Raw genomic sequence first — 15,736 nt, 5'->3', positions numbered from 1 at the left:
ACCGGCTCTGGGTCGGTTTAGCAAGAACAGGATTGTTGGGTTCAGGAAAACAAAAACTGGGTTAGGTTCGGAAAACGGGCATACCATCGGAGTTCACTAAAACGCAGTCAATAAAACCTTGGGAGCATTACGCACGATCACACGTGTGGTCAAAAGTTTGCGGAAAACTGGGAACAATTTTACGCATGGAAATTCTTTATAAATCCCGACTATTGCGAGGAATGTTGCGACGAAAAATTTCACCCTGCTTCACGCAACTTTTTCTTGCGTAACAGGTTTTATAAATGAGGACCCTGGACTTCCTCCAAGGGAATTTCTAAAGTGTTTTTTGTCTACTTTTATTTCATTTCTCTAGTGTCAAATTCCAAACAGAGCATCATATAATGAGACCAGTGAAGGACACAGGATTATCATCATTTCATTTTCTTGGCTTTTTATACATACCTCTAGTAGCCCTATGGAGCAATGAACTGGCTCACCGATTTGTTTGTATGATGCACAAGGACACACACATTTGGGCAACCACACTCATCTTGATGTCGGCTTCATGCTATTCCACCAAACACCAGTTGTTAATGGAAATGCACCAAAAAACATAGCAATGTGCCAACAAAGGCAGGAAAGAAGAAGAGTACTAGCAAACAAACGTGGATGTAACCAATAAACAGTTTAATTTTTTAAAGTGTGTTGGATAAAGAAGGAAATGCACTCAGCACGTTTGCTCGACCTCACTGATACACTATGCATTCAGACTAACTTTAGCACTTTGTGGCTCCCTTATCTTTTTCAATGAGGCCAAAAACTGAAGCCTAAAAAATGACTTCTGCAAAACAAAAATACTTCAAACTCTCGGATCTATTACTCAAACTTCAGTTTTCAGTCTGAATGGCCATGCTGGATGTAAGCAACTGTTTTCAAAACAAACTCTAAAATACACCTTTAACAAACACGAGGTATAAGAAAGACAAAAGAAATACAATGAAAGACTATAGTTAGGATATATTATTTACTGGATGAGCAACTATTCTGAAGATACTAGAGTTCATTAGGCATTCATTATACTGTATAATAGGTGCTACATTCAGTAGTGTTTAGCAATGAGCTTAATATTATACATTCTATACAGTAAATGCTGCTACTCAATTATACTTCTCTCAAACCTGTACACCTGAAGGCAGATTGTGACGCAGAGTGTTGGAGACTTCATCTGTACAGTTAAAAATAATCAACGGCCTGAGATGCAGTACTGTCCTTCAATACATTTAAACTGTTATAAAATACAGGACAGTACGCTTTGTCACAGGTTGACGTAGTTACAATGTGACAAAATTTACAAAATGAAAACTTAATTATTTACAAATATATACAAATACATTTGTGTAGCTTACATTATTTACATCACATTACGTTTTCTAAGTATTCAACAGTGTAGTCATTTCTTCCAAAAGGTTATTTAGTCCGTCAAAAAACATTTAAAAAAAAAAAAAAAAAATTTTTTTATTAAAAAAAAAAAAAAAAAATTTTTTTTTTTTTTTTTTTTAAAAAAAAAAATTTTTTTTTTAAAAACATAAATGTGCATACAGTTTTACACACAACTGATGATGTTAATACCAGCTTCATCAGTGGTTATGAGAGGACAGGTAGTTAAAAAAAGTAAGACGCACACTATACTGTAAGGAGGAATTTGTTAACAGGACTTACAAAGTTATCTTTAGGCAGTCTGTCATTGAAATCAAAGATGCAATTTGCTTTAGGGCCCACAATTTCTTGTTCCATGATGACCACCAACAACTCCAATATGTAACATCTGAGCGACATAACTTTACAGCTCTCCTAGGAGAGAGAGAAATGCATCAGTATGGACACATGCAGTTCCATATATGTTACATCAACTGTTAGAAACAAAATTGTACATGTTTTTGTAGCTGTCAGGCCTTTGAGCACACCATGATTCATGCAGGTATGCTCACAAATCAATATATAATGTGAATTCTGTCATAAGTTGATTTTATTTTTTTTTAATAGTACAACTGCTCACCTAGCTAGACAAATATTGTGCTGAACAATAAATAGAAAAATGTATCTGTAGACTAATGTGATGTTTAAATTTGAAAGAATACATTGGCATTATTCTATGTTTTTCTTATTATCAACCAATCCCGTGGAAAGACGAAAACTACCAATGCCTCAGTCCGCCTCTCAATACTTTGGGTTCCCTGCCCTGTCTGGGGCGCTTAGTCCATTTATTCCTACTGCAGATGTAAAGCTTGAAAAATAGTCACATATATATATATATATAGTTAGTATAATATAATACAAGTATAATTTTAAAGAGTCTACATCCATGCTAGCAGCTCTGTGATGTTGCACTTAGTCACAATATAGTGCTAGGAATGTAGGAATGGTTTTGCAGGTAGTTGATCATAAACCAAAGTATTACACACATTGAAATTTAAACCAGCTATATGAAAAGGGATTCACCAAACCTTATTACATTTCATCATGTTGGGGACATAAATGCCTGTACCAAATTTCATGGCAATCCATATAATAGTTAAGACATTCAACTCAAAGCTGCAATTGTCCACCTCATGGTGGAGTGAGAGGAAAGGTCAGAGGATCACCCAAGTCTTTAGGCTCCATCCTATGGAGACCATTAATGTCTGTATTAAAGTTCATGGCAATCCATCCAAAAGTCTTGAGATTTAGTCAGCACTTAAGTGGTGGACTCACTGACATTACCATCCATAGAGCCATACCAGCAACATGGCTAAGAATGATTAAGTCATTTTCTAAATCAGCTGGGCAATGTAGTTTTTATAAACACGTTACTCAAACAAGAGTAAATGGTGCAACTATTTTCAGTCAGGTATCAATACTCATTTGGTGCACTACTGAGTATTACTGGCAGCTGGGCGGAGGTTGACTCGTTTACTCAAACTACAGTGGCCATGTTCATTGCAATGACAGAAAACGTCACCCAGTACAACAATGTAGCTCAACGATGCATTTATTTGTCAATAGAGGTCTGTGAAACCCCCAGGCTTTGACTACAAAGACGATACTTGTTAGTAGAATCAATTCATTGTTGGTTTTGGTCTTTTCCATTGGATTTGTTGACAATAAGAAAACATATCCTTTAAGTTTACATTGGAACATCATTGACTGAAGTATGCAGACATGTACTCTGATCTTCTCATCGTTCTCCTAACTGAAATCGAAACCAAAGTTTAACATGTTCTGTCACAACTTACTTGGACAGCTGACGGGGCATACAGCATAGCATCAGATTTCTGAAAAGGGGTACGAAAAATAAAAAACAAAATTTAAAAGATTAGGGTTTGGAATAATGTTTCAGATATTAAACAAAACATAAACTATCCATTACATTTGTAAAAAGGGTACACAACAGCAAAGTGTCAACAAGTATAAGTGAACATAAAATCACGATGGTTTCGACATCTGGTATAAAACAAATGCTTTTATCATAAGTGGTAAAAGATAAACATAACCAAAATGTTATTTTATTTAATACCTTCTCTCACCTCAATGGCGTTTTTCAGACTCTTCAAGCAACTCTGTGCATGTGATGTATTAGGTACAGGCACAAACGCAGCAGATGTAGATGTACTCAGGAAGCTGTAAGAGAATGAGACACTGATTACAAAACATTAATTATGACAACGTAGACATTTTTTTTTTAGTTCTTGCAACAGTGGCTATGAAAGTAAACAGGCGTTTAAAAAGTACTGTATGTTTTCCTGACTCACTGCTACTTTATGCCAAACACTGAGCTACGAGATGTAATCTTGCAGACAGATACAATACTCAACTCATTCCCTTCTGAGAAAACCTTCCCAGTATTAAAGGTGCAGTAGGTAAGACTTCTAAAACTAACTTTCTGTCATATTTGCTGAAACTGACCCTATGTTCCAGTAGAATTACATGAAGCAGGTAATAAAAAAAAAGAAAATCTGGCTCCTCTGGCACCTCCTACAGCCTGTAGTGCGATTTGAAAAAATCCATAGCTCCCTGTTCAGATGCACCAATCAGGGCTGGGGGGGTGTTTAACTGCGTGTCAATCACTGCTCATGCACATACATTCATTATCCCTTGTGGGGGGAGGGGCTTAGGAGATCGGTTTGGGCTTCAGCAGAAAGGGGGGAGGGACTGAGAAGTTGTCGATGTTCAAATTTTTGGGCGAAGTCCTGGATCTTCACAATCCTACCTACAGCACCTTTAACAAGCCATTTACACTTGTAGAGAATGACACATTTTTTGTTAGTTACAACACCATTCAGCTAGCAAAGCAGCTTTGTGTTAATATGCAGGGTATATATTCCATTTGGGAAATCCTACAATCTCTACAAAGCTAACGTTGGCTCAAGTTTGCTAGCTGAGGTTGACTCAGCAATGACTAGTATTGTCTCTGTTGTTGTTGAAGACAGAGACAATATGAAGATTGGTTATATCTTTTATAGTCTCGCTTTGCCAGACCTTCCTCCACAGCGCCGCAGAGGACGGTCTGGCTAGTCCATACAGCATTCCGTGATGGGAGAAAAATGTGGTCTGGTTTATTGGCATTTCTTTAAACCAATCACAATCGTCATGGGTGGCACTGGACAGAGCCACGGTGCCGCTGCAAAATAGCTTCGGGAAGGAACTTCTTTTGGTGGAATATGTGTACATTCAAAAGTTGATTTACTCTTGCAACAGAAAACTGTTCAACCGAAAAGAGGGACATCCGGCAGAATTTCCAGCAGCACTGGAGCAATCTCGGAAGTGGAACGTCGTGGATATAGACTATATCTTTTATTTAGTTGGTAACCGTTGAATGTATAATCCATAGACTGTGTACAAAGAGAGGTATAATCACAATATTACACCGACCGTTCCATTAATGACATTAAAGGTCCCATGGCATGAAAATTTCACTTTATGAGGTTTTTTAACATTAATATGAGTTCCCCCAGCCTGTCTATGGTCCCCCAGTGGCTAGAAATGGTGATAGGTGTAAACCGAGCCCTGGGTATCCTGCTCTGCCTTTGAGAAAATGAAAGCTCAGATGAGCCGTTTTGGAATCTGCTTGTTACGAGGTCATAACAAGCAAGGTTACCTCCCCTTTCTCTGCTTTGCCCGCCCAGAGAATTTGGCCAACCCATGAGAGAGAGACATCATGGTTTTCAAACGAGAAAAGTGGCAGTTGGTCAAGGCCACACCCCCACCATCCACCTTGCCACTCCCACTCTCCTCAATAGCTTCAGACACAGAAATGGCACATACTAAGGAAAGCTCATTGTGGGACTGGCTCTAGTGGCTGTAATTCTGCACCAAAGCTGAATTTCGGGAAAGAGACTTCAGATACAGTATTAGGGGACCACTAAGGTCTATATAAAAGCATCCAAAGAGCACCATGTCATGGGACCTTTAAAGCACACCCTGTAGTGTAATATTGCTTAAATATCTGACTAAATTTGTGTTGTATTTGGTAATGTTTACTTCTAACTACAGAAATATTCCCTCTGTCATTTTTATGTATGATAACCAATTTTTAAGTTTAGACAAACAAGTCACGCACTGTATGCCTACCTCAGAACTAAGAAACAAAGCCAGACCTGAGTTTTGTGGCTCTCTCTGCAAAGGTTGCAGGTCGACTGGAAGTGGACGCCTTTCTAGAAATAACACAAAGAAATGTTAGTATGTCATCCTGGGTTATTTTGTCAAGCTTGAATGAGACTGTTGAGAGAAAAAGAGCTGGTTAGCAAGATCAATTTTGCCTTAATGCCTAATGCTACTATTGAGCACTTAGTATTTGGATTTTATAGTTATCAATATGATAAAAATCAAACAACATGTGTTTTAGGTCAAACATACACATATAAGACCCAAGGCAAGACTCGTTGTGGTTGTTTAGTGTCTCTTTGTGGTTGTTTTAATGAACTTAGTTTATTTAGCACCTTTCAAACAGAGAGCGTAGCTCAAGTGCTTTACAACAAAGTGAGAAACCACAAAACGAACAAAATCACCAATCCCCACCAAACAAGTGCAGACACTTGTGTAATACAACTAAGCAATCAAATGAACAAACCACAGAGGAGCGAATATCAAGAACAGGTATGCCAAGAACAACAGAATATGTGAAAGATCTAAATAAAACAGGGGAAAGCAAAGGAACAATAAAACATGTAAACTATGATAATTAAATGAACAGATAGACACAGTTACTTAAAAGCAGTGCTGAATAAATACGTTTTCAATTGTCGTTTAAAAATATCCATGGAGCTTGCCGTGGGTAGGGAGTTCCATAGTTTTGGTGAATAGTATATGCTCTGAGATTGTTTGAATTTCAGATCGTCAATTCCTGCATAAACAATCATGGTGGCTGCAGTATTTTGCTGCTGAAGGTAATATGTATGTGTGTGTGTGTATGTATATATATACAGTATTTATAACTGTGACACAGGCATCTAGGTGACAGAAAGTTTGTGTTTCGGGTGTGACAGGTGACGGACCATGGATGGTCCAACAACAATGGCAGAGATGTGCTGAATCTCAGCTGTTTCCCGAAGGAGTTGCCCTGCTGTTGTTGCTTAGCAGGTTGTCCAACACAAGGGACACCAGGCAGCAGAGTTGACTTGCGAAAACAGCACTGGTGGAGTCACCAGGCAAACTAGGGGCAGCAGCTGATGTTTCAGGGGGAGGGTTACCTACCAATGGCACTAGGGACGATGGAACAGCTACCTCCCCCAGGTTTTGGTATTTGATGCTGAGCTGGAGAGCTATGGATGCAGGAGTCTAAGGCAAAGTGCGGTTTAAAAACTATATAAACTTCTTTGTCATGTTTATCAATGATGATAAATGATCTGAAGTCTATAATTGTAGAACATCTAAAGTCATTAATGTTTTATTAGACTCCGTAGCATTTCCTTGCTTGTGAGGTGGATGCAATTTTCGGCAGTGTGTTAAGGGACACGCATTATTCTGCAGAAATGATTGATCCTGAGTGGCAGGGTTGCAAAACTCAGCACAACACCGGAGCTGAGCGGATCCATGATGTCCATAAACAGAAGCCTGTGCTGTGGGCATTTGTGAGCCCTTTTAAGGGTGTGAATCTGTAAAAATAATGAATGTAGCTTCCGGGTCTGAAAAGTGAATCCAATGCAGAAGTGCCATTGTATCTTTCCAGCAGGGGGTGTAATGGAAAATCACATATCTGATTACTGACTTATTGATATTGACTTAGTTTTTAGCTGCTTCAACCATTCATAGTTTCTGCAAGTGTCATGATGTGTAGGCCATGACATTTCAAGTTTTATGTTCTTCTGCTAAGCCAGGAGCAGAAAGTGATTTTAACTGGCATTCTCTAAATTCCATGCATTCTCAGAGTTGGAGGGGCCGATCAGGGCGGTTAATTGTATCCCCTCCCCATTGCTTAAAAATAATATAGCATGACATTTCTAAAAAATATTTGTGTTTTTAAGAAGAACTAGTGCAGTGCCCGTTGAAAATGTGCCTGTTTGGAACGGCCGATTGCTTGGCCTGTGGTATTGCTGCTTTGTACCCTAAAATTACTTACAGAAGGACCCCAAACCACTTTATATGCAACTCCACTGTATAGCTTACTACTGACTTACTGATTTACCTGACAGAGAACGTTGCAGATTCAGAATGTAATCACAATATATATATATTTATATTAATATATATACACCACTGGTCAAAAGTTTTAGAACACCCCAATTTTTCTAGTTTTTTTATTGAAATTTTAGCAGTTCAAGTCCAATGAATAGCATGAAATGGTACAAAGGTAAGTGGTGAACTGTCTGAGGTTAAAAAAAAAAGTAAGGTTACCCAAAACTGAAAAATAATGTACATTTCAGAATTTTACAAAAAGGCCTTTTTCAGGGAACAAGAAATGGGTTAACAATGTAAAGCTGTTCTGCAGCAATGGAGGTTGATCAACCTTGGAAAGTTGGTGCTACCAATTCCCACAGGTGTTCCAACTTATCTGGATTACTTACAACCCCCTCTGTTTGTATAAAAGTATTGTTGGAACACACTGTGGTACTTTACCCTCGTGAGCATTATTTGAACAGTATTGTACTGCAGAAAGTAGTTTTGCAATGAAAATGGCCGGAAAAAGGCAATTAACAATGGAAGAGAGACAGACCATCATAACACTTAAGAATGTTGGTCTTTTCTACAGAGAAAATTCTTCACCATCAAAAGGCACTTAGAAACTGGGGGAAACTCTGACAGGAAGAGGTCTGGCAGACCCAAAGCCACAACAGAATCAGAAGACAAGTTTCTGAGAGTCAACAGCTTGTGTGATAGGCGGCTCACAGGACAACAGCTTCAAGCACAGCTTAATAGTGGCCGTAATAAGCAAGTCTCAGTTTTAACTGTAAAGAGAAGACTTCGAGCTGCAGGTTTGATAGGTCGAGTTGCAGCAAGAAAGCCATTGCTAAGAAAAAGCCATGCAGTACCCTCTGGTATGCGCCTAGTTGGTCAGGGGTTCATCCTACAGCAAGATAATGACCCAAAACATAAGTCCAAGCTATGCCAGAACTACCTTAGCAAAAAAGAACAAGATGGTAAGCTTAAAAACATGGAGTGGCCAGCACAGTCACCATACTTAAACCTCATTGAGCTGGTTTGGGATGAACTGGACAGAAAAGGGAAAGCAAAGCAACCTACAAGTGCCACACATTTATGGAAACTTCTGCAACAGAGTTGGGAAGAACTTTCTGAAGAATATTTGATTTCCATTGTAGAAAGAATGCCACGAGTGTGTTCAGCTGTTATATCTGCCAAAGGGGGCTACTTTGAGGAGTAAAACATTTTTAATACATTTTGGGTACAATAAGACATTGAACTGCATGAATTTCAATAAAAACCTGGAAAAATTGGGGTGTTCTAAAACTTTTGACCGGTAGTGTATCTATATATATATATGGCACTGTATACATTCAAATAGCCGTGAACTTGTTTTTAGGCGTTGTCTGTGTTTTCTTCACCCTCTCTGTGTGTGTTATCACTTCATCAAAGTTAATTGGAACATTTCGGCCGCCTAAAAATGTCTTGGTCAGTGTTCTGCCAACCAAGCTAGCTAGCTACCACTAGCGTTAGCTGGTACCTTAAGGGAAAGTTTGCCAATTTTCTGTACTGCCTTACATGCAGCTGAATGGGGCAGCACCCGGAGGTGCGAGTTAACCCGTCTGTAAATCTCCACTGGATGACTCGCTTCAGAAGGGTTGAAAATCGGCAACTCTCCCTCTTTAGCGTTTAGCTTAGCACAGCACCATTGCAACCATAAACACCACTGGCTTGGCCACGTCAACCTCCCTAGCTCCACCCTCTCTTCAAAAATCATGTCTGGTTTCAAAAAAACAAGATTTCGATGTCCAAATTGTCAAACTAGAGGCTTCAAAAAGACTATCCATAAACCAATGGGTGATGTCACTGCTTCTATATCCACTGTTTTTACAGTCTATGGTGTGAATCAGATTGGCTACAAGTTTACGGTGTGTACAGCACAGATCAATGTGCCTTGTGCCATGTTTCCATTTAGGTATCTATTTATAACCTACAGTGATTGCACTGCAGTTGTATTTGATAACGTTTAGCCACAGAAGTGTCTCACATTGGAAAAATCTGAATGAAATTTTACTTTTGTCTTACTGAACACACAAAGTTTAGGTGTGCCATGCCTCTTCTAAAAAGGCCAAGGTTTGGTTAGGTAACACCTTGCGCAATACAAAATGCATTACATTGGGCAATGCTGGATTAAGGTTGTTGAATATTATATTGACAGAAGGCTTTAATATAAAGTAATGCACCATGTTTAAAGTAACGCAGCAGTAATTCAGCAGTTGTGTCAAAGTAGTCTGGCTCAACAAATACCATACATTGCTGAGAAAAAAAAAAGCCTATCCCTTCCCCTCTTGCTATCGGGGTTTAGCACCAGCCAGGACGGTTGAGATTGGCTTAAAGAAATACTAATGCCAGAAGTGAAATTTAATGTGAACACAGAGAAACTTTCCTTTTTAAGCAGATTCATGTAAAAACAGACTTTTAGTGTCAACAATCCAAGCAAAGTAACAGAGACTTTAACTGCATACTGTTGTGTAGTTTAATCTGCAATGGTGCATCATGTTTTTTGGAAGATAATGAATGTTATGTATGTGAAATCAGAATCTGCTGAGTAACTATATCTGTCAAATGAATGTAGTGGGGTAAAAATTACAATTTCTCTCTTTGTAATGTAGTAGACAGTGGAAGAACTTACTTGTGCTTTACCTGAGTAAGTCTATTTCATGCTAATCAATACTTCTACTTTACTACATTACAGAGGGAAATATTGTACTTTTCACTGCACTGCATGTATCTAACGGCTGTAGTAACTTATTATTTATTATGAAGCTAAACTTTTTAAATTAAGCAGTTTGCACTGTTACTCAGCACTTTATCCCATAGAATATTTATTATCCACTTAGTGTGAGAGGGGGCAAGTTGTGTTTTTATGTTATGGTTAGGATGTGCTTGCAGGAAAGATGAGTGTTTGCTATGAATGATGGGTGAGATGTATTCTGTGTGTGTGTGTGTGTGTGTGTGTGTGTGTGTGTGTGTGTGTGTGTGTGTGTGTGCGCGCACATGTGTGTGTGTTTGCAATGAATGTGTTGTGAGATGAGTTTTATATATGTGTTACAATGATGATGCACCTTACTAGAGTGGCTTTACAATTTCATTATACTTAAATGCAATGACAATGAAGGCATTAAACATTCAACATTTTGCAAATTAAGATGTTACACATAAAACATAAATACATTTATAATATGTGTGTTTGTTTTACAATAAACTATCCAACAATATATAAATGAATCAGAATTTGCTCCACCTTGACCAGCTACATTAAAATGTTTCTTACATGTTAATGGTAACGACATTCTGAGATGAGTTAATAATTATAATCCAATTATCTATAAATAAATAAAAATCTATATAATCAAAATAATACCCTAAAATGAGCTACTCTGCATAGTAAGTACTTTTGATACTTTAAATACTTTTACTGAAGTAAGATTTTGCATAATAATAGTAATAAAGATTATTTATGACAAAGTACTTTACACAAAACAAGCAATAAAAACAAAGACAGGATTAAAAATGAGCAATGTAGAAACAGACACAAGATAAAAATCAAAGTTATACAGCGCATAAAACATAAGATTTTGAGCATCAAATATTAGTTTTAAATTGTGCTTTAAAAAGGAAAATAGTGATTTGGTGGGAGGTATGTGAACGGTTAATATTTTAAGTACGATTTTGAATGTTAGCCTTATACTTCTACTCCATTATGGTATTGATCTTTTACTTAAGGACAAGCTCTTTTCCCAGCACTGGGAGTAGAGGTATTGTAGCATAAAAATGGGAATAGCCTACAAGTTGAGTACATGTAACTCAAAGTATGTGCTATCTGAACTCTCCGACACTGAGTACCACAAAGCTTATTACACATAGTTTGGTAAATTAAATAAACAGCAGAAAAAAAGAATTAAATGAACAGGTAAGTGCCTGAGGTGCATGTGCCTCCTGTTCATTCCCCCGCACTTTTAACAGCTTTGCAGGTGTTTATTTATTTTTTTATTAATCTTTATTGACCGACATGGATGTAAATCTTTAGAGTCTACAATCACAAACAAGTCTGTGGATTACCAAAAAGAAAATATAAATAAAACAATAGCAAAATTCCGATAAATATATTGTAAAGCTTACATAGGTCATTTAACAGTTTTTTTGTTTGTACAGTTAGATATGGAAAAAAAGTATTGCTTCAAGGGGTGATATAATGCAAAACTGATTTTACCTTGTCATAGTTGAATAATGACAGTTTAGTGGATAACTAGGACATACATAGAACCTCTAAATCCCATTGACACCTCTTTTCTCTGCAAAACTCACTATTTGAAACTGCCTCTGAAAACGGGCGAATCTCAACGAGCCCCATAGTTGACGTCAACTATTGCGGCTCCTCCTCATTTGGCTCTAGTCTCTGTGTTTGTCACGCCCCAACATTTGCATAGGCTACACAACTGACCTGAGATCAGTTAGTCTTCTGAATTTAGGTCGTGCAGATCTCAGAAATTGTATGCATTGTTCATATGCTATTTTACCATTAAATTCACTTCTGAGACTTTTTTATGCGAGAAATCAACTATGTAGAGGTCAAATATGGGCCGTTTTACGAAAATTGATGTCTAATTGCAAATTTTGTCCGACTGTGTGTCGGAGTTCAGAGGCTGGTGCTGCCTGTGTAGCTGCCTCGCCGCCTGGCCTGCCTTCCTTCACCGACCCCGGCCTGCTGTGAGGTAGATGGAGCTCAGTCACGGCTGGCAACCCACAGCACTCCATACCCGCGCAAAGTCACCGTTTTGGGCTAATGGACTACGAAACGCCGCTGCTCTGACAGAGCTCCAGGGCCTCCAACTCCCCTCTTCCTGCTAGCTAAATGCCCGGTGTATGTGAGTGAAAGCGCGGTCAGCGAGCTTGTTACGCCAGCATTCTCTTACCACAGGTTCCATTTACTCTTTTAATGTGTGCAATTATAATGTGTTGAGTTATTTAAACAAACTATTGGGGAAATAAACGCCGCTTGTCCGTGAGTCTCATTGATAGAGCCTGCAGCTGGATGGAGCTCTATCAATGAGAGCTAGCTAGCCTCCTCTTAGAATTCCTCTGGAATTCACAAAAATTCATTAACTTGAAATCTGACACAATTGTTAGCTTTATAAGACATTTAGTTAGATGTTGTATACGTGGTGTGACGAAATTCAAACTGTAAATATAGTCGAATTACGCCGAAAAGGAAGCTAACTATCCGTGTTTTGTAGCTACATACAGCTAGGATTGAAGGGACAGTCGCAGCTAACGAAACACCTAGTCTTCCCAAAGATTAATTAACTTGAAATCGGACACTATTGTTAGGTTTATAAGACATTTAGTTAGATGTTGTGTAAGTGGCGTGACGAAATTCAAACTGTAAATATACTCGAATTAAGGCGAAAAGGAAGCTAACTATCCGTGATTTGTAGCTACACATAGCTAGGATTGAAGGGACAGTCGCAGCTAACAAAACACTTTGTCTTCACAAATATTCATTAACTTGAAATCGGACACGTTGTTAGCTTTATAAGACCTTTAGTTAGATTTTGTATAAGTGGCGTGACATGTGTGTAACATGTGGTAAGAGATTGCTGGTGTAACAAGCTCGCTGACCGCGCTCTCACTCTCACACAACGGGCCATTTAGCTAGCAGGAAGAGGGGAGTTGAAGGCCCTGGAGCTCTGTCAGGGCAGCGGTGTTGGTAGTCCCTGCTGTGGGCTGCCAGCCGTGACGGAGCTCCAAGTACCTCATAGCAGGCTGGACGGCGAGGCAGCACCGTGCTGCGGGCGGCGAGGCAGCACCAGCGGTTGAACTCCGACACACAGTCTTACCAAATTTGCAATTAGCCATCAATTTTCGTAAAATGGCCCATATTTGAGCTTTATATAGTTGATTTCTCGCTTAAAAAAGTCTCAGAAGTGAATTTAATAACGAAATAGCCCGACAAACAATGTATAACTTTGCAGTGTCTGAAATATGAGGCCTGCTGCCGAGTCTGCCATGTGTTTCTATGTAGTTTGCTCAAACCAATCAGCGCGTAGCTCATTCTGAATATTCATTAGCATACCATATTTGGAAGAAAAGCTCTTGTTCCAAATAGAGCCATATTCACAGGGTAGTTAAGGGCCTAATAAAATAGCATTCGGGCAATTTTCAGCCCAACCAATGTTACATACCCCATTAGGAGACCTTAAGGAACAGTGTAAAATACCCTATATAATCATTCTATCACCCCTTTAATATTGGCAGCATGCTCCAAAAAGCATTGCTTCTTTTCTTCTTTTTTGACTTGTGTAAATAAAATTTGGTTAAAACTATGTATCACATATTACTCTGAACATAAATTCCTATCATTTTGAGTGAATCCAAACAATACATTTTTCCAAAGTAATGTGAATTGAGGGTAAATGTGATCAGCGATAAAATATGACAATCTGGTCCAAAGTTTCTTGGTCTGTAGGCAAGACCATCAATACATGTACCAGTGTTTTGTGTAGTTCTCCACAAAAAGTACAGCAGATAGCAATGTCTTTTTTTCAGTTTCTGCGGGTAATGGTTAGTTGGGTAAAACCTGTGAAGCATTTTAAAAGAGATCTCTTTAACTTTGTTGATTGAGAAAATCCTGTGTGGTAATAGCCAAACCCTTTCCCAACAAATCTCTTTAACATATTCAGACCAGTATGATAAAGTAGCAGCAGGTGTACTCTGGCCTTATTCTTAGGTCACTTTTAGTTTGGAGCATTGGTTTGGAGTGAAAAACACAAATCGGAGTGTCTATTTGCACCCCTGGTACAAATAGCCTCGGCCACACGGCTGAGCTATTCACACCCTGTGACGTAACAACAAAAACACGTTGCTGGCGGCATATTAGGAAAGTTTTGTCTCTAAAGTTTAGCCTACAACAATTGAATTTCTAGCGGAAAATGGATGCTACAGTTGCGCTTTGTGTCTTCAGTGAAAGCATACAACCGTTAGTTTGTTAGTTAGTACCTATTGTTTGTGTACAGTATGGTTACCTAGCAACCGAGGATTGAAGACACCAAGTAGTAAACAGTTGTTCAAATTCCTGGTGAGTGGTTTCAACACTGAGCTTTGGTATGGGAGTGTGGTGGCAAATTTTATTTTAACCATTTGTTTAATGATATTAACCATTGGTTTGATTCTTTCATAACGCCACAAGATTTAGCTTCTTCATGTGTAGATTCAAAAGGCTCCAAGTGAAATAGTTGGCAACCGTGAACTATAGCCCAGTAGAGTTATTTAGTTCTACTAGCCTGAACCTTCTCACATTGTTGTCTTTTGCTTAGATAGAAGTGGAGAAGGCCGATGACTGTTTACGACAGTGAGAACTACGTAGGTTTCTGTCTCCTGAGATAAACTGTTGTTTAGGCTAATGTTAGGAACAGAGAGCAGAGGGCAAGGTGAGACAATGGTTTGACTTTTCATGATGTCCTCTTTTCAACTATGGCCATACTAGAAGATACATTTAGAGGGGTGGCTTAACAGAGTTTCTTCACTATATGATGTTTGGATGTTTAGACTTTAGGTTAGAAAGACATTTTCAGTTGTGCTGCGTGTACCTTTGAAACTGTGTTTTCTCCATTTGCAAATGTAAATAAATACTCAAAGACCAAACTTTGGTTTAATTCTCAAACAGTCGTTATTCGTTTTTATTTTATCATGAATATCACTAACTCTGCTGCTTCGAGGAAAACTTCCACGACAGTTTGGCGTTGTCGGCAGGATAGATGAGTTAACAGAGAAAAGAGCTCTGTTGGGTCGCTGATGACTGGCTATCCAGGGATCAAAAATCACCTGCCTCATACCTCTAAACCTTTAAAAAGGTTTTTCAGAGAGAAGAGGGTTAGGACCGCGGAGCGCTCTTGACTGTTTTCCACTCCGTCAAAAACGAACAGGGAGAAATTTCAAGCAGCACGGGTAAGATAAAATTGATTAATTACAATTGGATTGCGAATTCAAGGTTTTGAACAAACATTCTAAACAAGCAACTGTTGCTAAACGAATTAAGTAATGAATAATTGGCGAAATCATTCTCTTAACTAAAGACAAT

At 38.5% G+C, this 15,736-nt stretch overlaps 1 protein-coding gene across 1 annotated transcript in view; it reads left to right on the top strand.

The window, feature by feature from the left end:
• The window catches only part of inpp4b (inositol polyphosphate-4-phosphatase type II B), a 285,453-nt gene that overhangs the window by 268,653 nt on the left and 1,064 nt on the right, over positions 1–15,736 (top strand). The window lies entirely within an intron of this gene.

The sequence above is a fragment of the Perca fluviatilis genome, chromosome 1 (assembly GCF_010015445.1).
Source record: "Perca fluviatilis chromosome 1, GENO_Pfluv_1.0, whole genome shotgun sequence".
Classification (NCBI taxonomy): Eukaryota; Metazoa; Chordata; class Actinopteri; order Perciformes; family Percidae; genus Perca; species Perca fluviatilis.
Note: the sequence above shows the minus strand (reverse complement) of the source record. Positions and strands in the feature narration are given on the sequence as shown.